Source organism: Octopus bimaculoides, chromosome 6 (assembly GCF_001194135.2).
Source record: "Octopus bimaculoides isolate UCB-OBI-ISO-001 chromosome 6, ASM119413v2, whole genome shotgun sequence".
NCBI lineage: Eukaryota > Metazoa > Mollusca > Cephalopoda > Octopoda > Octopodidae > Octopus > Octopus bimaculoides.
In genome coordinates this window covers 95,080,461-95,088,644 of record NC_068986.1, presented here as the reverse complement: position 1 = coordinate 95,088,644, position 8,184 = coordinate 95,080,461, and positions in this window count along the sequence as shown.

Here is an 8,184-nt window from a genome sequence, read left to right as displayed (position 1 = left end):
GGATTTGAAATGAATGACAAGTAGTTGTAAAACAATAAAATATACATACACGTATGAATATATAAACATTTTCATATTTCATGTTAAAATATCTTTTGCTTAGATTATTTTTTTGTTTATTCAAGAAATACCAGTTACCGGTTAGCTCTTTGCAAACACGATAATTTAGAATTTTTCCCATTAAACTGTGAGCCACAAATCCAACAGGGCGTATACATGAATGTCTTCTCTTATGCGGTATATTAAATAGATTTCTGTGTTGGCAACCATTTTCTTTCTTTCATTCATCTTGAACAGACGTTAAGTATGAGAACAAAAATTGAATAAAATAAGGAGTGTTAAATCTTATTTTATTTCTTCTTTTTTTTACTCATGTAAAAACAATCATTTTATATTCTGGATTTCTCTCCGAATTTATAAAAAAGATTCTATTAAAACTATTTTACTATATTAATTTACTAAAGTAAAAAAGTGTTCTAATTTATCTTAAATTTGTGTTTATAGTTATAAGCATAACTACAGCATTTATATTACTTATATGTATAGATATTTAAATACCAGTCTTACATTTTTTATTAGCACTATTACTTAGAGAATGAATTTCATATTAAAGATGTCTTAACGCACGACATTTTTTTGGCAACATAGGGATTATATATGTAATAAATATTTCTAATATAGGCGCAAAGCTACGTTAGATAGAGAGCATTAGTCGACACCTTAGTTTCAGGACTTCATTGCTACTTTATTTTATCAATCCAAAGAATGATGAAAGACAAAGTCGGCTTCGGCGGGATTTTAACGCTGGATGTAAAGAACCGAGATAATGTTTTATTTATTTTGTTTTTCTTGAGCCCCAGGACTCATAAGGCTGTCTACCTGGTTTCCATGGGAAATGTAAGTGATCAAGATTAGAGCATTCTCCCTGAATGGGATGCCGGGCTGTTGCAGAGTTCGAAGACAGTAATTTTGAGTGGGTAGAAGAAATTGATTACATCAATGCCGGTACTTGACGGGTATTTTGTTTTATCGGCCCATGAAAGGACGAAAGACGAATTTGGCTCCAGTGGGATTTGAACTCATAACGTAAAAAGCTGAGATAGATATGCCAAGTCATTTTGTCTGACGCTCTAACGATTTCGTTGGTTGATCACAATGAAATTAATGTGTAATGCTAATATAACATGTATGAATGTTCTCTTCTGCATTTAATTGTTTGAAGTCTTCTTGTTAAGAAGGCTTTTGATCAGGCTACAAATCTCTATCGTTGGAATGTAGATAAGGAAAACAAATTCACATTTTAAACTTGACAAAAGTCATGCATATATATACTGTTCTACTTACAAGTTCTATTTGTAATTTGCGAATTGGTTGATTTTTCTCTAAAAAACCCTAGCTTACACAGATTATCACTAAGGCATATGCTCAAAAAACGAAGTGTACCAATTATTATTGGTATAAATGTGAATTAATAATACGTACATAGAATCTAGAGGTTTCAAAGCAGCTGTCCGTAGTTATCCTCTTTCTCATTGATTTTCTAGACATATTCACATCAGCAGGGCAGCTGACCTCTCTGATGGTACATACTATTTCTCGTCTGTCACAAACAGCAGTATACGGCCTGTTGTGTTTAAACTTAAATGTTTTGATGGAAGTGTTCCACCAATGTTCCGTGTGTTGATATTTGTGTATGTATTCAATAAAAGGGGAATCCTCAATATTTATCCCAAGACGGTTACTCCCCACTCAGCGAGCAGTGGATTTACTTCTGTTGCGAGCAAGAGAATTAAAGACGTTCTTTTAAACTTCGTTATAGAATTCTTCATATAATTGTATACATTTATACATGTTTTTAAAAATGAAGCTTTCTAGTTTTCTCTGTATAAACGTTATAAAAGAACAATTGCCATTAGGCAATATTTGAAGTTCCTAGAAAAATTCACGTTATGATATATTATAAAATTCCTTTTATAATACATAGAACCCCGTCCCCGAAACACCATGTATGAAACACACCAGAGTAATTGTTGAAGTGTTTTAAGCTTTAAAAGTTTCGTGCGCACACACAAACACACACACAATTGAACACACACAAATACATATAATTGCACGCACACACATATATAATTACACACACACACACACATAAATGTGTGAGTGTGTGTGTGTGCATACATATGCATACATAACTTGTAGATGTGTTACAATTTATTTTACTCATTTTCCTTTGTATAGGTGATGTTTCGGTATAAAAATACCCTATTTTTAGCTATAAATATTATTACAGGTTTTCAAAATTTCAGGTGTTTCAGGACCTTTACTATCGTTAGAATATGTTTATATGTCGGAATTCATAACCCCCCCCCCCCTGATGAACAGAGACTTAGGCTCAATTCAGGCAGCTATGTAAGGCTGCTGGAGACTGTGGTCAATCCCTGACTGGAGACGGTTGCTACTGGAAGGTCATATGTGTGGAAGCATGATTTGGCTCCTTGCCATACATCCAGGAACAGTGGAAAGTGGTTGTTGGAGAATTTATGACTTCACCGACCACAATTTCTGGCCTCCTAACTCCCCTGATTGTAATCCCATGGATTACTATGTGTGTGGCACCATTGAGAAAGACACTAACCACACTGATTGCAACACCAAGACCAAGCCGGTGGACAAGCTCAAGGCGGTGTTCGAAGATTTTCCCAGAGACATAGTTAGGAACGCATGTGCCAGGCCCTCGGGTCGTCTTAAGGACGTGATGGGAGCTGAGGCGGCTACTTCGAGAAAACTGTTATCCCCCAGCCATAATCTAGTTGATGTATTTTGATTTAAAAAAAAAAACAACTTATTTTTAGATGGCATATTTTGTTTTCGTTTCATTTTGATCAAACTGTCAAATTTAACCCGAACACCCTGTATATACTCACAAACACACATGTCTATCTATCTATCTATCTATCTATCTATCTATCTATCTATCTATCTATCTATCTATCTGTCCGCCTGTCTGTCTGTCTGTCTGTCTGTCTGTCTGTCTGTCTGTCTGTCTGTCTGTCTCTCTCTTTCTCTGTTATTTCTTTACTACCCACAAGGGGCTACACACAGAGGGGACAAACAAGGAAAGACAAACGGATTAAGTCGATTACATCGACCCCAGTGCGTAACTGGTACTTATTTAATCGATCCCGAAAGGATGAAAGGCAAAGTCGACCTCGGCGGAATTTGAACTCAGAACGTAGCGGCAGACGAAATACCGCTAAGCATGTATGTATGTATATGTATATGAATAACGTGCGAAATCACGTGCATTATATTTTGAAATATCGTACTAACTTCTTTCTTTCTCTGATTTATATGTCAGAGAAAATGGAAGTTAGTACGATATGTTAAATCATAATGCGCTTGATTTCGCACGTTTTTCAGTGACAGACCTTTTGAGGTGAGTAAATTATCTGAACAATGGTAACCAAGCAACAATATGATCCAGCCAGGTAATAATATTCTCAGATCGATCTATAACTAATATCGTTTCTTACTTGCTCACTTTTTCTTTCTCTGTCTCACATACCTTGTTCAGTTTACTTCAAAGTTACTTTGTTTTTCCTATGTATGCATGCATGTATGTATATATGTATGTATGTATGTATGTATGTATCTGTCTGTCTGTCTCTGCATATCTCTGTCTGTCTGTCTGTTTTCTCTCAGTTTCAACCTCTCTCCCCTCTCTCTCTCTATATATATGTTTATATACGCACATATATATTTCTATACCTATCTTTCAATGTATGTTTGAATGTAGGTTTGTAAGTATATATGTATCTATCTATCTGCTTGTCTATCCATTTATTTAGCTTTTTCCGTTACTCATGCACATTTATATGCAGTTATGCTGAGACACAGGCATGATAAAGTAGTTACGGTCTTCGCCTCCTAACCACGAGGCCGTAGGTTCGAGCCTACTGAGTAGCATCTCAGACAAGTGCATTTAATATGACTTCAGTCCACCTAAACCTTTTGAGGGAATTTGGGTTGACGGAAATTGTAGTGAATCCCGTCGTGTTGATTGTGCCTGTGATTCCAAGGAGCAAAATTGTTTTCACTCGTGTCACGCTAATTCAAGCTGAGAATTACTTTCAAGGTATTACCGTTTGCGGAATACCCAACCACCTCACATGCTAACTCAAAGAGTAGGTTTTCCTCTTGATCGGAACTGGACGTTCATATGTCGAAATCGTCGTGATATTCCACCATGGACCTACAACATACAGTAATTTAAACAAAAATGAGCTGGAAGAAATAAATCCTAGCGGCCAGTGTCACGATTTGAACAACACAAATACAGGTATATCAAATACCATACAACATAAAAATTATTGAACGACACCTGGTGGTGGTATGGTAACATGATAGTGTGACAGTGTGGTGTGTTAGTGTGGTGGTGCATTGCTGTAATTGTGTGGTTTAGGATATAAAAGGCAACTGTTTGTTGTGCTGTTGCTGGTTCAATGTTTTATTGTGCAAGGCAGCTTGATAAATGATTTGGCGTTTGTAAAGGAATTCTTTTGACGGCTAATTTGACCGTTTGACTGTTGAATAGATTGCCATGTAGTATTCACTCCAACTCACTACGCTCTGAGTTCAAGTAGAGCCGAGGTTCAACTTTAATTTCTATCTTTTCTGGGTCGACAAATAAGATCTTGTCCTCTGCTAGATTCTTCTCTTTCTATCTCTCTATCTATCTTTTTGCAGTTAGATTCGGAGAAGGATGGGTTTCGCTAGGTATGTAAATACCCGAGAGATGCCGTTTGTCACGACGGTGCTCCTATGACTATATGAGGTGTTCAGGACACATGGTAAGGTGTATTTCACAAGTTCTTGTAGTTCTTTAGCCTCAGAGCAGTTTTGATCGAGAAGACGTATGATGAAGGACGTTCCAGCCATGGCCACCCAGTAATTTTATATCTAGGATTACATTGTCCAATTTATTTCCCCTTTCTGAATACTGAAGGTTGTGGTTTAAGGGAATGTAACTGATGCATGGTGTCGTGTTAGTGTAAAAAAAACAAAAGTAAAGATTACCTTCTCGAGTCACACCGACTCACAAGGGCCGGTTTGCCATTTTCCATGGCGTATATATTCCCCACATGGATGGGACAACGGTCCGTCGCAGGATTATTCATTTTTCCGGCTGAGTGAACAAGAGTAACGTGATATAAAGTGTTTTGTTCAAGAACACACTGCATCACCCGGTTTAGGAGTCGAAACCACAATCTCACGATCATGAGTCCAACACCCTAACCACTAAGCCACGCGCCTCAACTCGTGGTAGTGTGGTTTATGGTGGTCCTGTAGGAGTTTGAAGTTTTGTTGTATATTTTTTTCAAGTCCTAGGACTCCTGAGGCCATTTATCCGGTTCCCACGGCCTATAAGTGACCGAAATCACAACATTCCTCCTGAAAGTGGCACTGGTCAGTTGCAGTGTTCAAACCCAGCAATTTTAAGGGAGGATAGAAATCGATTACATCGATCCAAGTACTTGAATGATCACATTTCATCGACTCCGAAGAGATGACAGGCAAAGTTGACCTCGGTAGGATTTGAACTCAAAACATGAAGAGCCGGAAAAAACGCCGCTTAGTATTTCGTCCTCTGCAGTAACGACTCCGCCAGCCTACCACCTCGAGGTATATGGGGTGGATTGTATAAGATTTCAGACGATGAAAGTGTTCTTGTGTGCTGGTGTAGTGATATAATGGGGTATATTTTATGGGATCAAGTTTCAGTTATTGTTGTTTGATCCCCCGACTCAATACTGAGCGAGCAGATCCCAGATCAGAGACATTGCAGCCGTGAAAGGAGGGAAACCAGCGCCAAATTGCACAACTTGGATTTTCTTAAGATGGTATAATGTCTCTTGAGGGGAATTTTCTGCTATTTCTAGCACGTGCAATCCCATGGTCACGAATGACCACTGGATTTCACCTAGAAAGTTCCCCTCTGAGGCACAAGTCCGGGCAAGGTTGTTTATGGAAGACCAGAAGTTGCCCATGCATACCAGGCTTCCCTCTCCACGCCACCGATGTTATCCAAGGGAAAAGAAAAGGAAGAGGCTGTCGCAATTTATTGCTACAGCTGAATGAACTAGAACAATGCAAAAAATAACGTGTCTTGCTCAAGAACACAACACACAGCCCAGTCCGGAAATCGAACTACCTCATGCTTATGAGCCCGACGCTCTAACCACTGAGCCATGCGCCTTCACTACCCTTGCACGTAGAGCCCTCGCCACCACTCATTAGCTTCATATAGTAATGTCATATTGTGATTGAGCTGATGTATGGGGAAAGAATACACTACTGGAGTGGTATGGTGGGGCAGTGGAATAAGGTGAAGTTGATGAGCTTATTTTTGTTTTTGCTTAACCCCAGAGCAATCCTGATTATGCAGACTGATGACCGAAGGTACTCCAGCTATGAGCATCCTATATTTTCACAAAATACAGAGATACCAGGATCGCATTACGACATTGTGTAATTTGTGTTCACTTATATTCATTGCGGTAATTTAATCGCTTGGTAATCTCGTAAAATTTATTACATAACGATCCTGTACATAAACGGTCAGTTCATCGCCATGAGAAATATATCGTTAAGAAATTCATCTTGCTACACATAGAAAGTTAAAGTTTCTAACCATTTATAGGAAATGAAGAATTTGCGTTGAAGAAGCACATGGCTGTTCTTATATCAGGCCTGTCTTGAAAGCAGCTCATGATTTCGTATGTTTATTTGACAATAATAGGTTTTCTGGAAGAGATTCGGTCTGTCATAGATTATGTTGAAGACGTGTAAGATTGGAGAGTTAGAACCTGGTTTGGTTCAACGACATTCTTACATTGAGATTGGTTTAAAGAATTGTTTTACTGCAGCAGCGGAAAATGCGTCTGAGATAAAATATTTCTTGTGAAAGATGGCATTGATCTTTCAAATGGCTTGATTGAAAACACTCCGGTCTACGAACCGGAAAGTTCCAGAAATCATGACAAAGAAGCACTCAAGATACGAAGTAATAATCCAAGAGTCGACATTAGAATATTAACAACAACAACAACAATAATTATAATAATAATAATGATGATGATGATGATGATGATGATTATGATGATGATGATGATGATTATGATGATGATGATGATTATGATGATGATGATGATGATGGTGATGATGATGATGATAATAATAATAATCATAATAATAATAATAATAATAATAATAATAACAATAATAATAATGGTGATGATGATGATATTACTACTACTACTACTACCACCACCACCAACACCACCACCACTACTACTACTACTACTAATGATAATAACACTGATTTCTTTATTAATCAGAAAGGTTTTACACGAAGAAAAACATAGACAGTACAAGACAAAACAAAGAATGTGTGTGTGTGTGTGCGTGCGTGTGTGTGTGTGTGTGAGTGTGTGTGTGTATGTGTGAGTGTGTGCGTTAATGTGTGTTGTTGTGAAGGCCTTGCGTGTAAACATGATGAACCTAATGAAACAGGAAAGACACAAAAGGATGTATAAAGTAATAATTGAATATCTGGTATAGAAATTTCACAGCGCTAAAAGAAATATAAAGAGAGCGCAGCGGAAATGCAATGCCTTGTCAATGAACGTCGAAGTTGTGCGTACTTTGTGTTTATAGATTGTGTTTTCCTTCCGCTGTTGAAAACAATGTCAAGTTTTGAATGCTTTATGAATTTTTTAAGGAGTATGTTGTATTTGTGTTCTTCAAAAATATACGAATAAATTTGACATGAATCTTTTATCTTTCAATTTCTTTCTTATTGTTAATGAAATGCGCTGTATTTGTTGTTGGCACTCCGTCGCTTACGACGTCGAGGGTTCCAGTTGATCCGATCAACGGAACAGCCTGCTCGTGAAATTAACGTGCAAGTGGCTGAGCACTCCACAGACACGTGTACCCTTAACGTAGTTCTCGGGGAGATTCAGTGTGACACAGTGTGACAAGGCTGACCCTTTCAATTACAGGCACAACAGAAACAGGAAGTAAGAGTGAGAGAAAGTTGTGGTGAAAGGGTACAGCAGGGTTCACCACCATCCCCTGCCGGAGCCTCGTGGAATTTTAGGTGTTTTCACTCAATAAACACTC